The 27,032-nt window shown below is 38.6% G+C and overlaps 1 long non-coding RNA gene, 4 other non-coding genes and 2 pseudogenes across 5 annotated transcripts; 6 read left to right on the top strand and 1 right to left on the bottom strand.

The window, feature by feature from the left end:
- The first annotated feature begins 429 nt into the window (after positions 1-429).
- Positions 430-2,419, top strand: LOC138914648 (small subunit ribosomal RNA). Its single transcript, XR_011420469.1, has one exon. It is a non-coding gene; the product is annotated as a small subunit ribosomal RNA (ribosomal RNA).
- Positions 2,420-3,041: 622 nt separating this feature from the next.
- On the top strand, positions 3,042-3,215 carry LOC138914646 (5.8S ribosomal RNA). The gene has a single exon (XR_011420467.1). It is a non-coding gene; the product is annotated as a 5.8S ribosomal RNA (ribosomal RNA).
- Positions 3,216-3,613: 398 nt separating this feature from the next.
- On the top strand, positions 3,614-7,570 carry LOC138914650 (large subunit ribosomal RNA). Its single transcript, XR_011420470.1, has one exon. It is a non-coding gene; the product is annotated as a large subunit ribosomal RNA (ribosomal RNA).
- A 5,257-nt stretch (positions 7,571-12,827) lies between these two features.
- On the top strand, positions 12,828-14,804 carry LOC138914649 (small subunit ribosomal RNA; annotated as a pseudogene).
- A 623-nt stretch (positions 14,805-15,427) lies between these two features.
- On the top strand, positions 15,428-15,606 carry LOC138914655 (5.8S ribosomal RNA). Its single transcript, XR_011420473.1, has one exon. It is a non-coding gene; the product is annotated as a 5.8S ribosomal RNA (ribosomal RNA).
- A 398-nt stretch (positions 15,607-16,004) lies between these two features.
- Positions 16,005-18,746, top strand: LOC138914651 (large subunit ribosomal RNA; annotated as a pseudogene).
- LOC138914645 (uncharacterized) lies at positions 18,533-24,493 on the bottom strand. Its single transcript, XR_011420466.1, has 2 exons — positions 24,356-24,493; positions 18,533-18,702 (listed from the first exon to the last, which is right to left on the bottom strand). It is a non-coding gene; the product is annotated as an uncharacterized lncRNA (long non-coding RNA).
- Positions 24,494-27,032: the final 2,539 nt, after the last annotated feature.

Raw genomic sequence — 27,032 nt, 5'->3', positions numbered from 1 at the left:
AATGCAAATGATTTTAACTCAATATTTATATTGGTTAAACAAAAATTGTACATGTGTGGATACAATAATTATGTATGTTGAACAAAAATGATATTTTAGAATGAAATATGTATATATAATATAATAAAAACTTATAAAAGAACATATATATTGAAAATTGTGTTATAAAAAAGTTGTACTTTTCTTTAACATCAATTATAAACTTGTTATATTAGTGGCGAAACAAGTAAAAATTAAAGAACGTATACGAATGCCATATAAAAATGGCCGTATTCGAATTAAAATAGAATTATTTCACAAAGCTAAAAAAAATATTGAATTAAAATCAATATTTAAGAAAAACCGAACATTTTAAATGCAAATAAAATCTATTATATTTATATTACTAATTTCTATTCAAAAAATATGATGAAATATGAACGAAACATTATTCTGGTTGATCCTGCCAGTAGTTATATGCTTGTCTCAAAGATTAAGCCATGCATGTCTAAGTACACACGAATTAAAAGTGAAACCGCAAGGCTCATTATATCAGTTATGGTTCCTTAGATCGTTAACAGTTACTTGGATAACTGTGGTAATTCTAGAGCTAATACATGCAATTAAAACATGAACCTTATGGGACATGTGCTTTTATTAGGCTAAAACCAAGCGATCGCAAGATCGTTATATTGGTTGAACTCTAGATAACATGCAGATCGTATGGTCTTGTACCGACGACAGATCTTTCAAATGTCTGCCCTATCAACTTTTGATGGTAGTATCTAGGACTACCATGGTTGCAACGGGTAACGGGGAATCAGGGTTCGATTCCGGAGAGGGCCTGAGAAACGGCTACCACATCTAAGGAAGGCAGCAGGCGCGTAAATTACCCACTCCCAGCACGGGGAGGTAGTGACGAAAAATAACAAAACAGGACACATATACGACGGACTGTAATTGGAATGAGTACACTTTAAATCCTTTAACAAGGACCAATTGGAGGGCAAGTCTGGTGCCAGCAGCCGCGGTAATTCCAGCTCCAATAGCGTATATTAAAGTTGTTGCGGTTAAAACGTTCGTAGTTGAACTTGTGCTTCATACGGGTAGTACAACTTACAATTGTGGTTAGTACTATACCTTTATGTATGTAAGCGTATTACCGGTGGAGTTCTTATATGTGTTTAAATACTTGTATTTTTTCATATGTTCCTCCTATTTAAAAACCTGCATTAGTGCTCTTAAACGAGTGTTATTGTGGCCGGTACAATTACTTTGAACAAATTAGAGTGCTTAAAGCAGGCTTCAAATGCCTGAATATTCTGTGCATGGGATAATGAAATAAGACCTCTGTTCTGCTTTCATTGGTTTTCAGATCAAGAGGTAATGATTAATAGAAGCAGTTTGGGGGCATTAGTATTACGACGCGAGAGGTGAAATTCTTGGACCGTCGTAAGACTAACTTAAGCGAAAGCATTTGCCAAAGATGTTTTCATTAATCAAGAACGAAAGTTAGAGGTTCGAAGGCGATCAGATACCGCCCTAGTTCTAACCATAAACGATGCCAGCTAGCAATTGGGTGTAGCTACTTTTATGGCTCTCTCAGTCGCTTCCCGGGAAACCAAAGCTTTTGGGCTCCGGGGGAAGTATGGTTGCAAAGCTGAAACTTAAAGGAATTGACGGAAGGGCACCACCAGGAGTGGAGCCTGCGGCTTAATTTGACTCAACACGGGAAAACTTACCAGGTCCGAACATAAGTGTGTAAGACAGATTGATAGCTCTTTCTCGAATCTATGGGTGGTGGTGCATGGCCGTTCTTAGTTCGTGGAGTGATTTGTCTGGTTAATTCCGATAACGAACGAGACTCAAATATATTAAATAGATATCTTCAGGATTATGGTGTTGAAGCTTATATAGCCTTCATTCATGGTGGCAGTAAAATGTTTATTGTGTTTGAATGTGTTTATATAAGTGGAGCCGTACCTGTTGGTTTGTCCCATTATAAGGACACTAGCTTCTTAAATGGACAAATTGCGTCTAGCAATAATGAGATTGAGCAATAACAGGTCTGTGATGCCCTTAGATGTCCTGGGCTGCACGCGCGCTACAATGAAAGTATCAACGTGTATTTCCTAGACCGAGAGGTCCGGGTAAACCGCTGAACCACTTTCATGCTTGGGATTGTGAACTGAAACTGTTCACATGAACTTGGAATTCCCAGTAAGTGTGAGTCATTAACTCGCATTGATTACGTCCCTGCCCTTTGTACACACCGCCCGTCGCTACTACCGATTGAATTATTTAGTGAGGTCTCCGGACGTGATCACTGTGACGCCTTGTGTGTTACGGTTGTTTCGCAAAAGTTGACCGAACTTGATTATTTAGAGGAAGTAAAAGTCGTAACAAGGTTTCCGTAGGTGAACCTGCGGAAGGATCATTATTGTATAATATCCTTACCGTTAATAAAAAAATTTGTTAATACAAATTTAATACAAATTACCAATATATATATATATATACATAATAATTATAATAATAATTATACCAAAAATATGATCTTAAAAGTAAAAGATCAAATAAATTTCGAACAAGCAAATCGAAATATTGTAATAATATAATATTATTACAAATAAATTAAATAGAAACAACATAAAATTCGAACAAGCAAATCGAATTATTAATATAATAAAATATATTTTATATATTTATTATAAACTTTTGTGTGTATATGGACCATAATATACACGCGTTGCGAGATGTATTGGCCAACTAATTTGATGATGATCATACATTGGATAATGCAACAACCTAAAATATACAATGTTGTACCTGGTTTCAGGTTAATGTTTTATATAAAATTATCAATATATATTAACAACCAAATGCCATTACAAATAATACTTTGATATATATTGTTTATATAAAACTAAGACATTTCGCAGCATTTATTTTAGGTATATAAATACATTTATTGAAGGAATTGATATATGCCAGTAAAATGGTGTATTTTTAATTTCTTTCAATAAAAACATATTTGACCAAATTTAAAACCAATATTATAAAACTCTAAGCGGTGGATCACTCGGCTCATGGGTCGATGAAGAACGCAGCAAACTGTGCGTCATCGTGTGAACTGCAGGACACATGAACATCGACATTTTGAACGCATATCGCAGTCCATGCTGTTATGTACTTAATTTTATAGTGCTGCTTGGACTACATATGGTTGAGGGTTGTAAGACTATGCTAATTAAGTTGTTTATACAAATTTTATAATAAAATTTTATAAGCATATGGTATATTATTGGATAAAAATAATTTAATTATTTTATTCATAATATTAACAAATATATGAAAAACATTATCTCACAATAGTAATTAAACTTTGAGAAAAACGAAGAGGAATATTTTCTTTTTCAATCAAATAATACTGAGAAATGTCTAGCATAAAATATTATCTAGAATTGTCTCTTATTAATGATTTGAAATATGAAAAACGTTGACAATATTATTATTCTTCGTTAATTCGTTACAAATAAATGCCATTAATATATATATACGTCAGCTTTAAACGAATTTAATAAAATGTTTTATCATTATATATAAAGAATTAATTGCAAATAAAAGTTATATACAACCTCAACTCATATGGGACTACCCCCTGAATTTAAGCATATTAATTAGGGGAGGAAAAGAAACTAACAAGGATTTTCTTAGTAGCGGCGAGCGAAAAGAAATCAGTTCAGCACTAAGTCACTTTGTCTATATGGCAAATGTGAGATGCAGTGTATGGAGCGTCAATATTCTAGTATGAGAAATTAACGATTTAAGTCCTTCTTAAATGAGGCCATTTACCCATAGAGGGTGCCAGGCCCGTATAACGTTAATGATTACTAGATGATGTTTCCAAAGAGTCGTGTTGCTTGATAGTGCAGCACTAAGTGGGTGGTAAACTCCATCTAAAACTAAATATAACCATGAGACCGATAGTAAACAAGTACCGTGAGGGAAAGTTGAAAAGAACTCTGAATAGAGAGTTAAACAGTACGTGAAACTGCTTAGAGGTTAAGCCCGATGAACCTGAATATCCGTTATGGAAAATTCATCATTAAAATTGTAATATTTAAACAATATTATGATAATAGTGTGCATTTTTTCCATATAAGGACATTGTAATCTATTAGCATACCAAATTTATCATAAAATATAACTTATAGTTTATTCAAATTAAATTGCTTGCATTTTAACACAGAATAAATGTTATTAATTTGATAAAGTGCTGATAGATTTATATGAATACAGTGCGTTAATTTTTCGGAATTATATAATGGCATGATTATCATTGATTTTTGTGTTTATTATATGCACTTGTAGGATTAACAATGCGAAAGATTCAGGATACCTTCGGGACCCGTCTTGAAACACGGACCAAGGAGTCTAACATATGTGCAAGTTATTGGGATATAAACCTAATAGCGTAATTAACTTGACTAATAATGGGATTAGTTTTTTAACTATTTATAGCTAATTAACACAATCCCGGGGCGTTCTATATAGTTATGTATAATGATATTTATATTATTTATGCCTCTAACTGGAACGTACCTTGAGCATATATGCTGTGACCCGAAAGATGGTGAACTATACTTGATCAGGTTGAAGTCAGGGGAAACCCTGATGGAAGACCGAAACAGTTCTGACGTGCAAATCGATTGTCAGAATTGAGTATAGGGGCGAAAGACCAATCGAACCATCTAGTAGCTGGTTCCTTCCGAAGTTTCCCTCAGGATAGCTGGTGCATTTTAATATTATATAAAATAATCTTATCTGGTAAAGCGAATGATTAGAGGCCTTAGGGTCGAAACGATCTTAACCTATTCTCAAACTTTAAATGGGTAAGAACCTTAACTTTCTTGATATGAAGTTTAAGGTTATGATATAATGTGCCCAGTGGGCCACTTTTGGTAAGCAGAACTGGCGCTGTGGGATGAACCAAACGTAATGTTACGGTGCCCAAATTAACAACTCATGCAGATACCATGAAAGGCGTTGGTTGCTTAAAACAGCAGGACGGTGATCATGGAAGTCGAAATCCGCTAAGGAGTGTGTAACAACTCACCTGCCGAAGCAACTAGCCCTTAAAATGGATGGCGCTTAAGTTGTATACCTATACATTACCGCTAAAGTAGATGATTTATATTACTTGTGATATAAATTTTGAAACTTTAGTGAGTAGGAAGGTACAATGGTATGCGTAGAAGTGTTTGGCGTAAGCCTGCATGGAGCTGCCATTGGTACAGATCTTGGTGGTAGTAGCAAATAATCGAATGAGACCTTGGAGGACTGAAGTGGAGAAGGGTTTCGTGTGAACAGTGGTTGATCACGAGTTAGTCGGTCCTAAGTTCAAGGCGAAAGCCGAAAATTTTCAAGTAAAACCAAAAACGCAATATATACAAATCAAGCTAATATAATATACTTGAATAATTTTGAACGAAAGGGAATACGGTTCCAATTCCGTAACCTGTTGAGTATCCGTTTGTTATTAAATATGGGCCTCGTGCTCATCCTGGCAACAGGAACGACCATAAAGAAGCCGTCGAGAGATATCGGAAGAGTTTTCTTTTCTGTTTTATAGCCGTACTACCATGGAAGTCTTTCGCAGAGAGATATGGTAGATGGGCTAGAAGAGCATGACATATACTGTTGTGTCGATATTTTCTCCTCGGACCTTGAAAATTTATGGTGGGGACACGCAAACTTCTCAACAGGCCGTACCAATATCCGCAGCTGGTCTCCAAGGTGAAGAGTCTCTAGTCGATAGAATAATGTAGGTAAGGGAAGTCGGCAAATTAGATCCGTAACTTCGGGATAAGGATTGGCTCTGAAGATTGAGATAGTCGGGCTTGATTGGGAAACAATAACATGGTTTATGTGCTCGTTCTGGGTAAATAGAGTTTCTAGCATTTATGTTAGTTACTTGTTCCCCGGATAGTTAGTTACGTAGCCAATTGTGGAACTTTCTTGCTAAAATTTTTAAGAATACTAATTGGGTCAAACCAATTAGTTCTTATTAATTATAACGATTATCAATTAACAATCAATTCAGAACTGGCACGGACTTGGGGAATCCGACTGTCTAATTAAAACAAAGCATTGTGATGGCCCTAGCGGGTGTTGACACAATGTGATTTCTGCCCAGTGCTCTGAATGTCAAAGTGAAGAAATTCAAGTAAGCGCGGGTCAACGGCGGGAGTAACTATGACTCTCTTAAGGTAGCCAAATGCCTCGTCATCTAATTAGTGACGCGCATGAATGGATTAACGAGATTCCTACTGTCCCTATCTACTATCTAGCGAAACCACAGCCAAGGGAACGGGCTTGGAATAATTAGCGGGGAAAGAAGACCCTTTTGAGCTTGACTCTAATCTGGCAGTGTAAGGAGACATAAGAGGTGTAGAATAAGTGGGAGATATTAGACTTCGGTTTGGTATCGTCAATGAAATACCACTACTCTTATTGTTTCCTTACTTACTTGATTAAATGGAACGTGTATCATTTCCTAGCCATTATACGGATATATTTATTATATCTTATGGTATTGGGTTTTGATGCAAGCTTCTTGATCAAAGTATCACGAGTTTGTTATATAATCGCAAACAAATTCTTTAATAAAACGGTGCATTTATGTATTTTTGATTTGAAAATTTGGTATAACTCCAATTACTCAGGTATGATCCAATTCAAGGACATTGCCAGGTAGGGAGTTTGACTGGGGCGGTACATCTCTCAAATAATAACGGAGGTGTCCCAAGGCCAGCTCAGTGCGGACAGAAACCACACATAGAGCAAAAGGGCAAATGCTGACTTGATCTCGGTGTTCAGTACACACAGGGACAGCAAAAGCTCGGCCTATCGATCCTTTTGGTTTAAAGAGTTTTTAACAAGAGGTGTCAGAAAAGTTACCATAGGGATAACTGGCTTGTGGCGGCCAAGCGTTCATAGCGACGTCGCTTTTTGATCCTTCGATGTCGGCTCTTCCTATCATTGTGAAGCAAAATTCACCAAGCGTTGGATTGTTCACCCATGCAAGGGAACGTGAGCTGGGTTTAGACCGTCGTGAGACAGGTTAGTTTTACCCTACTAATGACAAAACGTTGTTGCGACAGCATTCCTGCGTAGTACGAGAGGAACCGCAGGTACGGACCAATGGCACAATACTTGTTCGAGCGAACAGTGGTATGACGCTACGTCCGTTGGATTATGCCTGAACGCCTCTAAGGTCGTATCCGTGCTGGACTGCAATGATAAATAAGGGGCAATTTGCATTGTATGGCTTCTAAACCATTTAAAGTTTATAATTTACTTTATAAACGACAATGGATGTGATGCCAATGTAATTTGTAACATAGTAAATTGGGAGGATCTTCGATCACCTGATGCCGCGCTAGTTACATATAAAAGCATTATTTAATACAATGACAAAGCCTAGAATCAATTGTAAACGACTTTTGTAACAGGCAAGGTGTTGTAAGTGGTTGAGCAGCTGCCATACTGCGATCCACTGAAGCTTATCCTTTGCTTGATGATTCGATAATAAACATAAATTTAATTGTGTTTATTTTGTTTGGCTTTTTTAAGTCAGAATATATATATATATAAAATATATATATATAAAATAATAATTATATTTAAATAAATTTTATTTAAATATATTTAACAATGGTAGCCATATGTATCGTCATCCTATTAGTGACGCGTATAAAAATATTCTAAGTCCGAACATGCAAATAAGAGACATATGCAAGTATATGTACTTCTTAAGGTAGCCAACTGAATCGTCATCCTATTAGTGACGTGTATACAAATATTCTAAGTCCGAACATACAAGTAAGAGACATATGCAAGTATATGTACCTCTTAAGGTAGCCAACTGAATCGTCATCCTATTAGTGACGTGTATAGTATAATTCTAAGTACGAACATTCAAGTAAGAGACATATGCAAGTATTTGTACCTCTTAAGGTAGCCAACTGAATCGTCATCCTATTAGTGACGTGTATAAAATATTCTAAGTCCGAACATACAAGTAAGAGACATATGCAAGTATATGTACCTCTTAAGGTAGCCAACTGAATCGTCATCCTATTAGTGACGCGTATAAAAATATTCTAAGTCCGAACATGCAAATAAGAGACATATGCAAGTATATGTACCTCTTAAGGTAGCCAACTGAATCGTCATCCTATTAGTGACGTGTATAAAAATATTCTAAGTCCGAACATACAAGTAAGAGACATATGCAAGTATATGTACCTCTTAAGGTAGCCAACTGAATCGTCATCCTATTAGTGACGTGTATAAAAATATTCTAAGTCCGAACATACAAGTAAGAGACATATGCAAGTATATGTACCTCTTAAGGTAGCCAACTGAATCGTCATCCTATTAGTGACGTGTATAAAAATATTCCAAGTCCAAACATGAGTTATATGGATATGAAAATAATATTAAGTTCTAGTATGGATATGAAAAAAATGAGTTATATGGATATGGGAAAAATAACAAGTTCTAGTATGGATATGAAAAAAATGAGTTATGTGGATATGGGAAAAATAATAAGTTCTAGTATGGATATGAAAAAAAAAATGAGTTATATGGATATGGAAAAGAATACAGAGTTCTAGTATGGATATGGAAAAATGAGTTATATGAATATGGGAAAAATGATAAGTTCTAGTATGGATATGAAAAAATATTGAGTTATATGGATATTAAAGAAATAATAAGTTCTAGTATGGATATGGAATAAAATGAGTTATATAGATATGGCAAAAAATTTAATGTTCTAGTATGGATATGAAAAAAATTAGTTATATGAATATGGGAAAATTTATAAGTTCTAGTATGGATATGGGAAAAATAATAAGTTCTAGTATGGATATAAAAAAATATTGAGTTATATGGATATTAAAGAAATAATAAGTTCTAGTATGGATATGGAAAAAAATTAGTTATATTGATATGCTAAATAATGAGTTATATGCATATGGGAAAAATACTAAGTTGTAGTATGGATATGGGAAGAATACTGAGTTCTAGTATGGATATGGGAAAAATAATCAGTTCTAGTATGGATATGAAAAAATATTGAGTTTTATGGATATTGAAGAGATAATAAGCTCTAGTATGGATATGGAAAAAATTAATTATATTGTAATAGTAAATAATAAGTTATATGGATATAAATTAGGTTCTAGTATGGATATGAAAAAAATTAGTTCTATTGATATTGGAATATTACAATGTTCTTGTATGGTTATGGAAAAATATTAAGTTATATGGATATTAAAGAAATAATAAGTTCTAGTATGGATATGGAATAAAATGAGTTATCTAGATATGGCAAAAATATAATGTTCTAGTATGGATATGAAAAAAATTAGTTATATGAATATGGGAAAATTTATAAGTTCTAGTATGGATATGGAAAAAATAAGTTCTAGTATGGATATGAAAAAATATTGAGTTATATGAATATTAAAGAAATAATAAGTTCTAGTATGAATATGGAAAATATTATTTATATTGATATGGTAAATAATGATTTATATGGATATGGGATAAATACTAAATTCTAGTGTGGATATGGAAAAACGAGTTATATGGATATGGAAAAATAATAAGTTCAGTATGGATATGGAAAAAAATTAGTTTAATAGTTATAGGTATGGAAAAAATTAATTATATTATATAAGTTATATGGATATGGAACAAGTAAAATATGTTATATGGATATGGTGGCATCAGTACGATATATAAATGCCCAATTATACATACACCGAGCCGCAGGATACGGATAAATACCCAAATATTTAGGACATATAGATCATCAGTACGAAATATGCCCAATTTACATACACCGGGCCGCAGTACGAAAAATACCCAATATTTAGACGTCGTGGCCAGGGAGGCAGTGCTCGCCGACCGGCCGTATTGTTCAAAATTTATGTTTATCATATTATTTTGGCAATGCTATATATAAATGATATCTTATACATATAATTCAATTATAGCGATATGGAAATACCATATTATATGTATAAAGAAAAAAAATGTATAATAAAATATACATTGACATACAAATATGGCTAGTTGTATGGATATGCCGTATTCATTATATGGATACGGCATATAGATTATATAAATATGACCAAAAAATATTTTATATTGATATGGCAAATAAAGAAATTACTTGAATATGGAAATAAAAGAAGTTATATTGATATGGAAGAAAATAATGAGTCATATAGATATGTTGGCATCAGTACGAAATATGCCCAATTTACATACACCGGGGCCGCAGTACGAAAAATACCCAATATTTAGACGTCGTGGCCAAAAACATATATAGGGAGGCAGTGCTCGCCGACCGGCCGTATTGTTCAAAATTTATGTTTATCATATTATTTTGGCAATGCTATATATAAATGATATCTTATACATATAATTCAATTATAGCGATATGGAAATACCATATTATATGTATAAAGAAAAAAAATGTATAATAAAATATACATTGACATACAAATATGGCTAGTTGTATGGATATGCCGTATTCATTATATGGATACGGCATATAGATTATATAAATATGACCAAAAATATTTTATATTGATATGGCAAATAAAGAAATTACTTGAATATGGAAATAAAAGAAGTTATATTGATATGGAAGAAAATAATGAGTCATATAGATATGTTGGCATCAGTACGAAATATGCCCAATTTACATACACCGGGGCCGCAGTACGAAAAATACCCAATATTTAGACGTCGTGGCCAAAAACATATATAGGGAGGCAGTGCTCGCCGACCGGCCGTATTGTTCAAAATTTATGTTTATCATATTATTTTGGCAATGCTATATATAAATGATATCTTATACATATAATTCAATTATAGCGATATGGAAATACCATATTATATGTATAAAGAAAAAAAATGTATAATAAAATATACATTGACATACAAATATGGCTAGTTGTATGGATATGCCGTATTCATTATATGGATACGGCATATAGATTATATAAATATGACCAAAAAATATTTTATATTGATATGGCAAATAAAGAAATAACTTGAATATGGAAATAAAAGAAGTTATATTGATATGGAAGAAAATAATGAGTCATATAGATATGTTGGCATCAGTACGAAATATGCCCAATTTACATACACCGGGGCCGCAGTACGAAAAATACCCAATATTTAGACGTCGTGGCCAAAAACATATATAGGGAGGCAGTGCTCGCCGACCGGCCGTATTGTTCAAAATTTATGTTTATCATATTATTTTGGCAATGCTATATATAAATGATATCTTATACATATAATTCAATTATAGCGATATGGAAATACCATATTATATGTATAAAGAAAAAAAATGTATAATAAAATATACATTGACATACAAATATGGCTAGTTGTATGGATATGCCGTATTCATTATATGGATACGGCATATAGATTATATGGATATGACCAAAAAATAATTCATAAAGAAATTATATGAATATGGCAGAAATAATTGGTTATATTAATATGATCAAATAATACTTTATATAAAAAAGTGAATATCTTTGGTTGGGTGGCAAAGAGAATTAAATATGCCCGATATATAGACGTCGTGGCCAAAAACTACTATAGGGTGAAGTGCTTGTCTGTTGGTCTATATATATACATATAATATTTTATGCGTACACATTATTATTATAGATAGTTAATATCTATCGTATGGGTGGCAAACGGAATTAAATAATTTCGATATTTAGACGTCGTGGCCAAAAACTACTATAGGATGGTCAGTGGTTGTCCACCAATTAATTATTGAACAAACCATATGAATATCATATGCTGTTGTCAATATAATGTATATCAATAATAATAAAAAATAAGGATGGTACAGTAAGTAGTCCATCTACTATTGAACAAAATATATTATAATATATACTTTTGTTATCAATAGAACAACATATATTAAAATCAAAATATTATCCGTATAAATTTGTTTCTTAAATGAAATTAAGACTTGGCTACGCGGTTAATATTATAAACCCATGATAATAAGGTGAAACAGAGGTCAAGTTTCTATTATATATAGAATAACAAATTGTTTCCGACTTTTATCGTTAATCTTTGGTGGCAGGTATATATGATAATTTATATTAAATTATTATATCCCCTGTCGTTTGGGCACAGAGTATCGCTTGCCGGTACAATGTGTTTACAAAAAGCATTATAATAAAATATAATTGCAATATTAGTGATCAAAATAATTTCATATGCGCTCGGTTTTATATCATATATTACCAGAGAGTTATATGGAAAAGATAAATTTTAAATTTATCATCAAAATGCAAATGATTTAACTCAATATTTATATTGGTTAAACAAAAATTGTACATGTGTGGATACAATAATTATGTATGTTGAACAAAAATGATATTTTAGAATGAAATATGTATATATAATATAATAAAAACTTATAGAAAGAACAATATATATTGAAAATTGTGTTATAAAAAAGTTGTACTTTTTCTTTAACATCAATTATAAACTTGTTATATTAGTGGCGAAACAAGTAAAAATTAAAGAACGTATACGAATGCCATATAAAAATGGCCGTATTCGAATTAAAATAGAATTATTTCACAAAGCAAAAAAAAATATTGAATTAAAATCAATATTTAAGAAAAACCGAACATATAAAATGGAAATAAAATCTATTATATTTATATTACTAATTTCTATTCAAAAAATATGAATGAAATATGAACGAAAACATTATTCTGGTTGATCCTGCCAGTAGTTATATGCTTGTCTCAAAGATTAAGCCATGCATGTCTAAGTACACACGAATTAAAAGTGAAACCGCAAAAGGCTCATTATATCAGTTATGGTTCCTTAGATCGTTAACAGTTACTTGGATAACTGTGGTAATTCTAGAGCTAATACATGCAATTAAAACATGAACCTTATGGGACATGTGCTTTTATTAGGCTAAAACCAAGCGATCGCAAGATCGTTATATTGGTTGAACTCTAGATAACATGCAGATCGTATGGTCTTGTACCGACGACAGATCTTTCAAATGTCTGCCCTATCAACTTTTGATGGTAGTATCTAGGACTACCATGGTTGCAACGGGTAACGGGGAATCAGGGTTCGATTCCGGAGAGGGAGCCTGAGAAACGGCTACCACATCTAAGGAAGGCAGCAGGCGCGTAAATTACCCACTCCCAGCTCGGGGAGGTAGTGACGAAAAATAACAATACAGGACTCATATCCGAGGCCCTGTAATTGGAATGAGTACACTTTAAATCCTTTAACAAGGACCAATTGGAGGGCAAGTCTGGTGCCAGCAGCCGCGGTAATTCCAGCTCCAATAGCGTATATTAAAGTTGTTGCGGTTAAAACGTTCGTAGTTGAACTTGTGCTTCATACGGGTAGTACAACTTACAATTGTGGTTAGTACTATACCTTTATGTATGTAAGCGTATTACCGGTGGAGTTCTTATATGTGTTTAAATACTTGTATTTTTTCATATGTTCCTCCTATTTAAAAACCTGCATTAGTGCTCTTAAACGAGTGTTATTGTGGGCCGGTACAATTACTTTGAACAAATTAGAGTGCTTAAAGCAGGCTTCAAATGCCTGAATATTCTGTGCATGGGATAATGAAATAAGACCTCTGTTCTGCTTTCATTGGTTTTCAGATCAAGAGGTAATGATTAATAGAAGCAGTTTGGGGGCATTAGTATTACGACGCGAGAGGTGAAATTCTTGGACCGTCGTAAGACTAACTTAAGCGAAAGCATTTGCCAAAGATGTTTTCATTAATCAAGAACGAAAGTTAGAGGTTCGAAGGCGATCAGATACCGCCCTAGTTCTAACCATAAACGATGCCAGCTAGCAATTGGGTGTAGCTACTTTTATGGCTCTCTCAGTCGCTTCCCGGGAAACCAAAGCTTTTGGGCTCCGGGGAAGTATGGTTGCAAAGCTGAAACTTAAAGGAATTGACGGAAGGGCACCACCAGGAGTGGAGCCTGCGGCTTAATTTGACTCAACACGGGAAAACTTACCAGGTCCGAACATAAGTGTGTAAGACAGATTGATAGCTCTTTCTCGAATCTATGGGTGGTGGTGCATGGCCGTTCTTAGTTCGTGGAGTGATTTGTCTGGTTAATTCCGATAACGAACGAGACTCAAATATATTAAATAGATATCTTCAGGATTATGGTGTTGAAGCTTATATAGCCTTCATTCATGGTGGCAGTAAAATGTTTATTGTGTTTGAATGTGTTTATATAAGTGGAGCCGTACCTGTTGGTTTGTCCCATTATAAGGACACTAGCTTCTTAAATGGACAAATTGCGTCTAGCAATAATGAGATTGAGCAATAACAGATGTCCTGGGCTGCACGCGCGCTACAATGAAAGTATCAACGTGTATTTCCTAGACCGAGAGGTCCGGGTAAACCGCTGAACCACTTTCATGCTTGGGATTGTGAACTGAAACTGTTCACATGAACTTGGAATTCCCAGTAAGTGTGAGTCATTAACTCGCATTGATTACGTCCCTGCCCTTTGTACACACCGCCCGTCGCTACTACCGATTGAATTATTTAGTGAGGTCTCCGGACGTGATCACTGTGACGCCTTGTGTGTTACGGTTGTTTCGCAAAAGTTGACCGAACTTGATTATTTAGAGGAAGTAAAAGTCGTAACAAGGTTTCCGTAGGTGAACCTGCGGAAGGATCATTATTGTATAATATCCTTACCGTTAATAAAAAAATTTGTTAATACAAATTTAATACAAATTACCAATATATATATATATATACATAATAATTATAATAATAATTATACCAAAAATATGATCTTAAAAGTAAAAGATCAAATAAATTTCGAACAAGCAAATCGAAATATTGTAATAATATAATATTATTACAAATAAATTAAATAGAAACAACCATAAAATTCGAACAAGCAAATCGAATTATTAATATAATAAAATATATTTTATATATTTATTATAAACTTTTGTGTGTATATGGACCATAATATACACGCGTTGCGAGATGTATTGGCCAACTAATTTGATGATGATCATACATTGGATAATGCAACAACCTAAAATATACAATGTTGTACCTGGTTTCAGGTTAATGTTTTATATAAAATTATCAATATATATTAACAAACAAATGCCATTACAAATAATACTTTGATATATATTGTTTATATAAAACTAAGACATTTCGCAGCATTTATTTTAGGTATATAAATACATTTATTGAAGGAATTGATATATGCCAGTAAAATGGTGTATTTTTAATTTCTTTCAATAAAAACATATTTGACCAAATTTAAAACCAATATTATAAAACTCTAAGCGGTGGATCACTCGGCTCATGGGTCGATGAAGAACGCAGCAAACTGTGCGTCATCGTGTGAACTGCAGGACACATGAACATCGACATTTTGAACGCATATCGCAGTCCATGCTGTTATGTACTTTAATTAATTTTATAGTGCTGCTTGGACTACATATGGTTGAGGGTTGTAAGACTATGCTAATTAAGTTGTTTATACAAATTTTATAATAAAATTTTATAAGCATATGGTATATTATTGGATAAAAATAATTTAATTATTTTATTCATAATATTAACAAATATATGAAAAACCTTATCTCACAATTGTAATTAAACTTTGAGAAAACCGAAGAGGAATATTTTCTTTTTCAATCAAATACTAGTGAGAAATGTCTAGCATAAAATATTATCTAGAATTGTCTCTTATTAATGATTTGAAATATGAAAAACGTTGACAATATTATTAATCTTCGTTAATTCGTTACAAATAAATGCCATTAATATATATATACGTCAGCTTTAAACGAATTTAATAAAATGTTTTATCATTATATATAAAGAATTAATTGCAAATAAAAGTTATATACAACCTCAACTCATATGGGACTACCCCCTGAATTTAAGCATATTAATTAGGGGAGGAAAAGAAACTAACAAGGATTTTCTTAGTAGCGGCGAGCGAAAAGAAATCAGTTCAGCACTAAGTCACTTTGTCTATATGGCAAATGTGAGATGCAGTGTATGGAGCGTCAATATTCTAGTATGAGAAATTAACGATTTAAGTCCTTCTTAAATGAGGCCATTTACCCATAGAGGGTGCCAGGCCCGTATAACGTTAATGATTACTAGATGATGTTTCCAAAGAGTCGTGTTGCTTGATAGTGCAGCACTAAGTGGGTGGTAAACTCCATCTAAAACTAAATATAACCATGAGACCGATAGTAAACAAGTACCGTGAGGGAAAGTTGAAAAGAACTCTGAATAGAGAGTTAAACAGTACGTGAAACTGCTTAGAGGTTAAGCCCGATGAACCTGAATATCCGTTATGGAAAATTCATCATTAAAATTGTAATATTTAAACAATATTATGATAATAGTGTGCATTTTTTCCATATAAGGACATTGTAATCTATTAGCATACCAAATTTATCATAAAATATAACTTATAGTTTATTCAAATTAAATTGCTTGCATTTTAACACAGAATAAATGTTATTAATTTGATAAAGTGCTGATAGATTTATATGAATACAGTGCGTTAATTTTTCGGAATTATATAATGGCATGATTATCATTGATTTTTGTGTTTATTATATGCACTTGTAGGATTAACAATGCGAAAGATTCAGGATACCTTCGGGACCCGTCTTGAAACACGGACCAAGGAGTCTAACATATGTGCAAGTTATTGGGATATAAACCTAATAGCGTAATTAACTTGACTAATAATGGGATTAGTTTTTTAACTATTTATAGCTAATTAACACAATCCCGGGGCGTTCTATATAGTTATGTATAATGATATTTATATTATTTATGCCTCTAACTGGAACGTACCTTGAGCATATATGCTGTGACCCGAAAGATGGTGAACTATACTTGATCAGGTTGAAGTCAGGGGAAACCCTGATGGAAGACCGAAACAGTTCTGACGTGCAAATCGATTGTCAGAATTGAGTATAGGGGCGAAAGACCAATCGAACCATCTAGTAGCTGGTTCCTTCCGAAGTTTCCCTCAGGATAGCTGGTGCATTTTAATATTATATAAAATAATCTTATCTGGTAAAGCGAATGATTAGAGGCCTTAGGGTCGAAACGATCTTAACCTATTCTCAAACTTTAAATGGGTAAGAACCTTAACTTTCTTGATATGAAGTTTAAGGTTATGATATAATGTGCCCAGTGGGCCACTTTTGGTAAGCAGAACTGGCGCTGTGGGATGAACCAAACGTAATGTTACGGTGCCCAAATTAACAACTCATGCAGATACCATGAAAGGCGTTGGTTGCTTAAAACAGCAGGACGGTGATCATGGAAGTCGAAATCCGCTAAGGAGTGTGTAACAACTCACCTGCCGAAGCAACTAGCCCTTAAAATGGATGGCGCTTAAGTTGTATACCTATACATTACCGCTAAAGTAGATGATTTATATTACTTGTGATATAAATTTTGAAACTTTAGTGAGTAGGAAGGTACAATGGTATGCGTAGAAGTGTTTGGCGTAAGCCTGCATGGAGCTGCCATTGGTACAGATCTTGGTGGTAGTAGCAAATAATCGAATGAGACCTTGGAGGACTGAAGTGGAGAAGGGTTTCGTGTGAACAGTGGTTGATCACGAGTTAGTCGGTCCTAAGTTCAAGGCGAAAGCCGAAAATTTTCAAGTAAAACCAAAAACGCAATATATACAAATCAAGCTAATATAATATACTTGAATAATTTTGAACGAAAGGGAATACGGTTCCAATTCCGTAACCTGTTGAGTATCCGTTTGTTATTAAATATGGGCCTCGTGCTCATCCTGGCAACAGGAACGACCATAAAGAAGCCGTCGAGAGATATCGGAAGAGTTTTCTTTTCTGTTTTATAGCCGTACTACCATGGAAGTCTTTCGCAGAGAGATATGGTAGATGGGCTAGAAGAGCATGACATATACTGTTGTGTCGATATTTTCTCCTCGGACCTTGAAAATTTATGGTGGGGACACGCAAACTTCTCAACAGGCCGTACCAATATCCGCAGCTGGTCTCCAAGGTGAAGAGTCTCTAGTCGATAGAATAATGTAGGTAAGGGAAGTCGGCAAATTAGATCCGTAACTTCGGGATAAGGATTGGCTCTGAAGATTGAGATAGTCGGGCTTGATTGGGAAACAATAACATGGTTTATGTGCTCGTTCTGGGTAAATAGAGTTTCTAGCATTTATGTTAGTTACTTGTTCCCCGGATAGTTAGTTACGTAGCCAATTGTGGAACTTTCTTGCTAAAATTTTTAAGAATACTAATTGGGTCAAACCAATTAGTTCTTATTAATTATAACGATTATCAATTAACAATCAATTCAGAACTGGCACGGACTTGGGGAATCCGACTGTCTAATTAAAACAAAGCATTGTGATGGCCCTAGCGGGTGTTGACACAATGTGATTTCTGCCCAGTGCTCTGAATGTCAAAGTGAAGAAATTCAAGTAAGCGCGGGTCAACGGCGGGAGTAACTATGACTCTCTTAAGGTAGCCAAATGCCTCGTCATCTAATTAGTGACGCGCATGAATGGATTAACGAGATTCCTACTGTCCCTATCTACTCACAGTCGATTTTGGATTGCTCACGGAGTAGACGTGTTTTTCGTACGCTCCGCGAGGAAATCGAATATCTGCGGTAATACGCTAGCCACGGTGCTGCAAATAGTGTCGAAATTTGTATTTCGCGTGTGCAAATACGTTGTGCGTGTTTTCTGAGTGAAAAAGTGTGCTGACAGTGGGAAATTCGCGTTTTCCATTCGGGAATTTTCCATCGCACCACGTGCGTGGTGAGAGAGACGCTCTCTTCGAGAGAGGCGTTTGCCTTATTTAGGCACAGACCGCCTGGTAACAGCTGTTGGGTGTGGAACTCGGCTAATAGTGTGTGTCTTCGCTAAGTGGTTCAAGCATCGGAGCATCAGCAAATCAGCTGATCGGGCTACCGGATCAGCGAAAAGAGAAACGGGTGTAAGTCCCAACTTAACTAAATTTTTAGTTAGGGTTTTGGCCGATAGATGGCATCATCTATCACCAAAATGGAGCTTGCCGAGTCGGGAAGCGAGAGTGGCAGCAGTCGCGCGTGTAGCTCAACCCGCGGTGGAAGAGGACGCAAGCGTGGCAAGGGGCACAAGGCGACGCCGAGGGAGGCATCGCGTGCGAAGGTGGTCGCCGTGGGTGGTGCGCAGGACACGCCGGAGCCATTCGAGGAAGAGGACGCACCATCGTCCCTTGAGATGCCGACGCACCCAGCTGCACCGGTAGCTGACGACGAGTCTCAGTCCATCGTCGCTAAACTCGCCGCAATGAAGGCCACCGCGAAGGCTGCTGCGAAGGCCGCTGCGATCGCAGTAGCGAACGCCGCCGGAAATGCCACTGGAAATGTCGCCGAGAGTGCCGCCGAAAATGCCGCCGGGAATGCTGCCGCATATGGAGTCACCGCCGTGAAGCCAGCCGCAAATGTCCCTGCAGCTGCCGCTGACAACGCTGCAACGTTTGTTGCCCCAGCACCCGTGCTCTCCATAACGGAGAGGGTGATGAAGGGTAGCGGTGCCATCGCGGGAGTGCTAGCGGATATCCGCATAGCTCACTCGAAGGCACTCGTTTCCTCGGCGACCACCCCGCGGTTGGCAGGGGAAATCCAGGAGACGATAAATCGGTATGAGGAGGTCATCGCTGCCATGATGGTGCAATTTGGAGTGTTGGAAGATCGTGCCAGGAGACAGCCAGCACTGACACCGGTCGCTTCGGTTGCCTCCTACGCAGCCACCGCTGCACGAGGCGCGCACCTCGCGGCGCAACCTGCTGCCCCTGTAGCCGCACCACGAAGCGCCATTCGCGAAACGTGGTCCGCGGTCGTTGCTTGTGACGACCCGGCACTTTCGGGACGACAGATTGCGGACAAAATCCGCAAAGAGGTTGCGCCCGCCCTGGGCGTTAGGGTGCACGAGGTGCGAGAACTCAAGAGGGGCGGCGCGATTATTCGCACGCCATCTCAGGCGGAGATGACAAAGGTCGTCGCATCCGCCAAGTTCGCCGAAGTTGGCCTCAAGGTGTCGCAGAACACCGCCGCGAAGCCCCGGGTGATCGTCCAGGACGTGGACACCACTATCGGGCACGAGGAGTTCATGATGGAGCTGAAGGAGAAGAACTTCGAGGGATGGTCCATGAAGGACTTCCAGAAGGCGGTAGTCCTGGCCACAAAGCCCTGGTCAGCCGAAAACGGCGCCACAATTAATGTGACGCTGGAGGTAAACGACCAGGCGCTGGCCGTTTTGGAAGGCAGAGTGTACGTGAAGTGGTTCTCGTACAGATGCCGTTCACAGGTGCGCACCTACGCATGTCATAGATGCCTAGGTTTCGACCACAAACTGGTCGACTGCCGGAACAAAAATCAGGTCTGCCGCCAGTGCGGACAGGACGACCACGTCGCGGCGCAGTGCAGGAACCCGGTGGAATGCCGAAACTGCCGCCATAAGGGCTACCCTCAGGGCACTTCATGCTCTCGGGTGGTTGCCCGATCTATGGCGCACTGCTAGCGAGGGTGCAAGCTAGACACTAATATGTTTAGTTTCATCCAAGCGAATTGTGGTAGAGGCCGCTGCGCTTTCATCGAGCTTGCCAAGCGGGTGAGAGATGCTGGCCACCTGTTCGCACTAGTCCAGGAGCCCTACGTGGACGCAGCCCAAAGGATCACTGGACTCCCTGGAGGGATGAGGATCTTCGCCGACAGAAGGAGGAAAGCCGCCATCATAGTGGATGATGCAAGCGCCATCTGCATGCCCATCGAGAGCCTGACGACGGAGTACGGAGTGTGCGTGAGTGTCACGGGAAGATACGGCACTATCTTTCTGGCCTCCGCATACTGCCGGCATAGAGCTGCTCTGGAGCCCTACACCGACTACCTGGATTCGGTCCTGCTGTTAGCCAGCACGACACCGACAATCCTCGGAATAGATGCTAACGCCGTGTCCCCCATGTGGTTCAGTAAATCTCCACCCAACTCTGGAGATAGTCTGCGCCGCGAACGGGGACAGCACTTGACCGAGTGGATCATCGCAAGCGGTGCCTGTGTGCTCAACACAGCCAGCCAGGTGTTCACGTTTGATAATATTCGCTCCAGTAGCGATATCGACGTGACCTTTGCCAACGAAGCAGCGCGAGCATGGGCTATGTTCGAGTGGAGAGTAGACTTCTGGGATCTCAGTGACCACAACATTATCACTGTTGAGGTTACCCCAGATCCCAATAGGGCCGTTGAGAGCCTAGCTCCGGTACCGCAATGGAGACTCTCCAATGTAAGTTGGCGAAGATTCGGTGAAGAATTGAGGAGTGCAGCGGGAGGTCTCGAGGAACTGGAGGAATCGCCGTTGGATGAACGAGTGTCTGCCCTCCGCTCTACCGTACAGGACGTGTGCGACAGAGTGATGGGGCGCAGGATACCTGCAGAAAGGAGAAAAGTAATATGGTGGAATCCTGAACTAAGTACCAAACGCCAAGAGGTCCGGAGACTGAGGCGGAGGCTGCAGGAAGCTCGTCGGAGTGGCACCGATGACGCTGGGCAACTTGCTGCTGGTCTGAGGCTTGCTTCAGCCCAGTACAAGAAGCTTATCCTGACGACAAAGGAGCAAAACTGGCGGGACTTCGTGGGACGGCACAAAGATGATCCATGGGGGCATGTCTACCGAATATGCCGAGGCCGGAAGAAGACAACCGATCTCGGATGTCTTCGGTCGAACGGCGCGCTTGTCGTAAATTGGCTCGACTGCGCAAACGTGCTTCTTCGCAACTTTTTTCCAGTTGCGGAGTCGACTGCACGCGTGGACGTACACCCTGGTGCACCGCCAATTCTCGAATCCTTCGAGGTGGCGACCTGCGTCTCCAGGCTGAAAAGTCGGAGATCTCCGGGTATGGATGGCATCACGGGTGGCATCGTCAAGGAGGTATGGCGTGCCATTCCGGAGCACCTGACGTCGCTGTACTCTCGATGCCTCTCGGAAGGATACTTCCCTGACGAGTGGAAACACCCGAGAGTGATACCGCTGGTAAAGGGGCCCGACAAGGACAGGAGCGATCCTTCGTCCTATCGTGGCATATGCCTTTTGCCAGTGTTCGGAAAGGTGCTCGAAGGACTCATGGTGAATCGACTCAAGGAGGTGCTACCGGATGGATGCAGATGGCAGTTTGGATTTCGGCCTGGACGCTGCGTGGAGGATGCCTGGAGGCATGCCTCAACCACAGTCGCCAACACCACGTCGCGATACGTCCTTGGAATCTTTGTCGATTTCAAGGGAGCATTTGACAATGTGGAGTGGAGCGCAGTACTCAATCGGCTTGTCGACGTCGGCTGTCGTGAGATAAGCTTGTGGAAAAGCTACTTCTCCGGCCGAAGGGCAAGCATCATCAGCAGGTATGAAGCAACCACAGTCTCGGTCACACGGGGCTGCCCGCAAGGGTCCATTAGTGGTCCATTCATTTGGAACCTTCTGATGGATGTGCTGCTTCAGCGCTTAGAGCCACATTGTGCTGTGAGCGCGTATGCAGATGACTTGCTACTTTTCGTCGACGGGAATTCCCGTGCCGATCTGGAGCGAAAAGGCGAGCAGTTGATGAGCATCGTGGGAGCCTGGGGATCTGAAGTTGGAGTGAGTGTGTCCACCAGCAAGACGGCAATCATGTTGCTGAAAGGGAAGCTTTCGCAACAAAGGAGACCGACGGTGCGTTTTGCTGGAACAAGCCTACCGTACGTCATCAAATGCCGGTACCTTGGCATCCTAGTCGGCGAGCGATTGAGCTTTCTACCGCATATCTCGGCACTTCGAGATCGGCTGTCTGGAGTTGTCGCAGGGCTAGCACGGGTGCTTCGAGTCGATTGGGGACTCAGTTCCCGCGCAAAGAGGACCATATATAGGGGACTCATGATGCCATGTGCACTCTTTGGTGCCTCGGTCTGGTACAAGGCGGTGAGTAGAGGTAAATCCCTAAGACTCCTCACCTCGTGCCAGAGGACCATCCTTTTGGGATGCCTACCGGTATGCCGCACAGTGTCCACGGTGGCACTGCAGGTGCTTGCTGGTGCTCCTCCAATGGATCTGGACGCTCATCGGTCTGCTTTGAAGTTCAAACTACGGAAGGAAATCCCCCTGGATACCAACGACTGGCTGCATGGACTGGATATGACCGGGATGAACTGGAAGGACAAGATGGCTCTGCTAGACGAGCGTCTGCTAAATGAGTGGCAACTCAGATGGGATAGCGCGGATCACGGGCATGTGACTCGCGAATTCTTCCCAGAGGCAGCGTTTGTCTACAAGAGGAAAGACTTTGTCTTTACTCTAAAAGCCGGATTCTTACTGACAGGACACGGGTCGCTGAACGCATTCTTGCACGGCAGGACTCTCAGCACCACGACCGCATGCTCATGTGGGGAGGAGGACGAGAGCTGGCTTCACGTATTATGTGAATGCCGGCTGTACAATGAATTGCGTGACCTCGATGCTCTCGGAATTGTTCAGGACCAAGGAAGATGGATCGTCGCGGGAGTAGTAGAGACCCCAGAACGGATGCGTCTCCTAGGAGTCTTCGCGGATGCTGCCTTTTCAAGGCGTAGGACGGATGCAGCGGATGGATGAACCACAGGCGCTGGGCTTAGCCCAATCAACTCCTGCTGTGTGGCTAGCGGCGAAGAATACTACCACAGCTTGTCATAGCTTGTCGTAGGAGGCGACTAATATGACATGGGTGCCCTATCCGAGCTTGTCGGAGCTTCAGGGGTAAGGCCTACCGAGCCTGTAATTTCGGTACCACGGGTTGAGCAGCTGTCCAAGGCTGCTCATTGAGGTTGGCCCCCATGTGGGAGTATCGTGGTGGCTGTGGTTGATACCCATATGCGGGTAGAGCCTTCGGGTTCGACGTGGAGTTGCGTCATACAACTCGGGTGCTGTGACCCAAAGATCAGTAGGGATTTAGATAGATCCCGCTCCTCAGCAAGGGGGAATGCTTGCCCGACAAGTAAGCATTCGAATTGCTACCGGGGTGGTTGCTATGTACATAGCTATAGCTTCTAGTCCGGGGCGTTGGTCTGGCGCTTAACCTAGACACATTGCACTATACACTCACTTGTGGGTGTATAAGAGTGCCGTGGTTGTAATCCCTTCAGTGTGGAACACGCCACGTTAAATAAGCTTCGGAGGGATCCGATAGACACCTGTCCCTATCTACTATCTAGCGAAACCACAGCCAAGGGAACGGGCTTGGAATAATTAGCGGGGAAAGAAGACCCTTTTGAGCTTGACTCTAATCTGGCAGTGTAAGGAGACATAAGAGGTGTAGAATAAGTGGGAGATATTAGACTTCGGTTTGGTATCGTCAATGAAATACCACTACTCTTATTGTTTCCTTACTTACTTGATTAAATGGAACGTGTATCATTTCCTAGCCATTATACGGATATATTTATTATATCTTATGGTATTGGGTTTTGATGCAAGCTTCTTGATCAAAGTATCACGAGTTTGTTATATAATCGCAAACAAATTCTTTAATAAAACGGTGCATTTATGTATTTTTGATTTGAAAATTTGGTATAACTCCAATTACTCAGGTATGATCCAATTCAAGGACATTGCCAGGTAGGGAGTTTGACTGGGGCGGTACATCTCTCAAATAATAACGGAGGTGTCCCAAGGCCAGCTCAGTGCGGACAGAAACCACACATAGAGCAAAAGGGCAAATGCTGACTTGATCTCGGTGTTCAGTACACACAGGGACAGCAAAAGCTCGGCCTATCGATCCTTTTGGTTTAAAGAGTTTTTAACAAGAGGTGTCAGAAAAGTTACCATAGGGATAACTGGCTTGTGGCGGCCAAGCGTTCATAGCGACGTCGCTTTTTGATCCTTCGATGTCGGCTCTTCCTATCATTGTGAAGCAAAATTCACCAAGCGTTGGATTGTTCACCCATGCAAGGGAACGTGAGCTGGGTTTAGACCGTCGTGAGACAGGTTAGTTTTACCCTACTAATGACAAAACGTTGTTGCGACAGCATTCCTGCGTAGTACGAGAGGAACCGCAGGTACGGACCAATGGCACAATACTTGTTCGAGCGAACAGTGGTATGACGCTACGTCCGTTGGATTATGCCTGAACGCCTCTAAGGTCGTATCCGTGCTGGACTGCAATGATAAATAAGGGGCAATTTGCATTGTATGGCTTCTAAAACCATTTAAAGTTTATAATTTACTTTATAAACGACAATGGATGTGATGCCAATGTAATTTGTAACATAGTAAATTGGGAGGATCTTCGATCACCTGATGCCGCGCTAGTTACATATAAAAGCATTATTTAATACAATGACAAAGCCTAGAATCAATTGTAAACGACTTTTGTAACAGGCAAGGTGTTGTAAGTGGTTGAGCAGCTGCCATACTGCGATCCACTGAAGCTTATCCTTTGCTTGATGATTCGATAATAAACATAAATTTAATTGTGTTTATTTTGTTTGGCTTTTTTAAGTCAGAATATATATATATATAAAATATATATATATAAAATAATAATTATATTTAAATAAATTTTATTTAAATATATTTAACAATGGTAGCCATATGTATCGTCATCCTATTAGTGACGCGTATAAAAATATTCTAAGTCCGAACATGCAAATAAGAGACATATGCAAGTATATGTACTTCTTAAGGTAGCCAACTGAATCGTCATCCTATTAGTGACGTGTATACAAATATTCTAAGTCCGAACATGCAAGTAAGAGACATATGCAAGTATATGTACCTCTTAAGGTAGCCAACTGAATCGTCATCCTATTAGTGACGCGTATACAAATATTCTAAGTCCGAACATGCAAATAAGAGACATATGCAAGTATATGTACCTCTTAAGGTAGCCAACTGAATCGTCATCCTATTAGTGACGCGTATAAAAATATTCTAAGTCCGAACATGCAAATAAGAGACATATGCAAGTATATGTACCTCTTAAGGTAGCCAACTGAATCGTCATCCTATTAGTGACGTGTATAAAAATATTCTAAGTCCGAACATACAAGTAAGAGACATATGCAAGTATATGTACCTCTTAAGGTAGCCAACTGAATCGTCATCCTATTAGTGACGTGTATAAAAATATTCTAAGTCCGAACATACAAGTAAGAGACATATGCAAGTATATGTACCTCTTAAGGTAGCCAACTGAATCGTCATCCTATTAGTGACGTGTATAAAAATATTCTAAGTCCGAACATGCAAGTAAGAGACATATGCAAGTCAATGTTCCTCTTAAAATAGATGATTGAATCGTCATCCTATTAGTGACGTGTATAAAAATATTCCAAGTCCAAACATGAGTTATATGGATATGAAAATAATATTAAGTTCTAGTATGGATATGAAAAAAATGAGTTATATGGATATGGGAAAAATAACAAGTTCTAGTATGGATATGAAAAAAATGAGTTATGTGGATATGGGAAAAATAATAAGTTCTAGTATGGATATGAAAAAAAAATGAGTTATATGGATATGGAAAAGAATACAGAGTTCTAGTATGGATATGGAAAAAATAGTTATATGAATATTGGAAAAATTATAAGTTATAGTATGGATATGAAAAAATATTGAGTTATATGGATATTAAAGAAATAATAAGTTCTAGTATGGATATGGAAAAAAATTAGTTATATTGATATGCTAAATAATGAGTTATATGCATATGGGAAAAATACTAAGTTGTAGTATGGATATGGGAAGAATACTGAGTTCTAGTATGGATATGGGAAAAATAATCAGTTCTAGTATGGATATGAAAAAATATTGAGTTTTATGGATATTGAAGAGATAATAAGCTCTAGTATGGATATGGAAAAATTA

This window comes from Drosophila takahashii, unplaced genomic scaffold (assembly GCF_030179915.1).
Source record: "Drosophila takahashii strain IR98-3 E-12201 unplaced genomic scaffold, DtakHiC1v2 scaffold_70, whole genome shotgun sequence".
NCBI lineage: Eukaryota > Metazoa > Arthropoda > Insecta > Diptera > Drosophilidae > Drosophila > Drosophila takahashii.
This window is presented reverse-complemented; position numbering and strand designations above follow the sequence as displayed.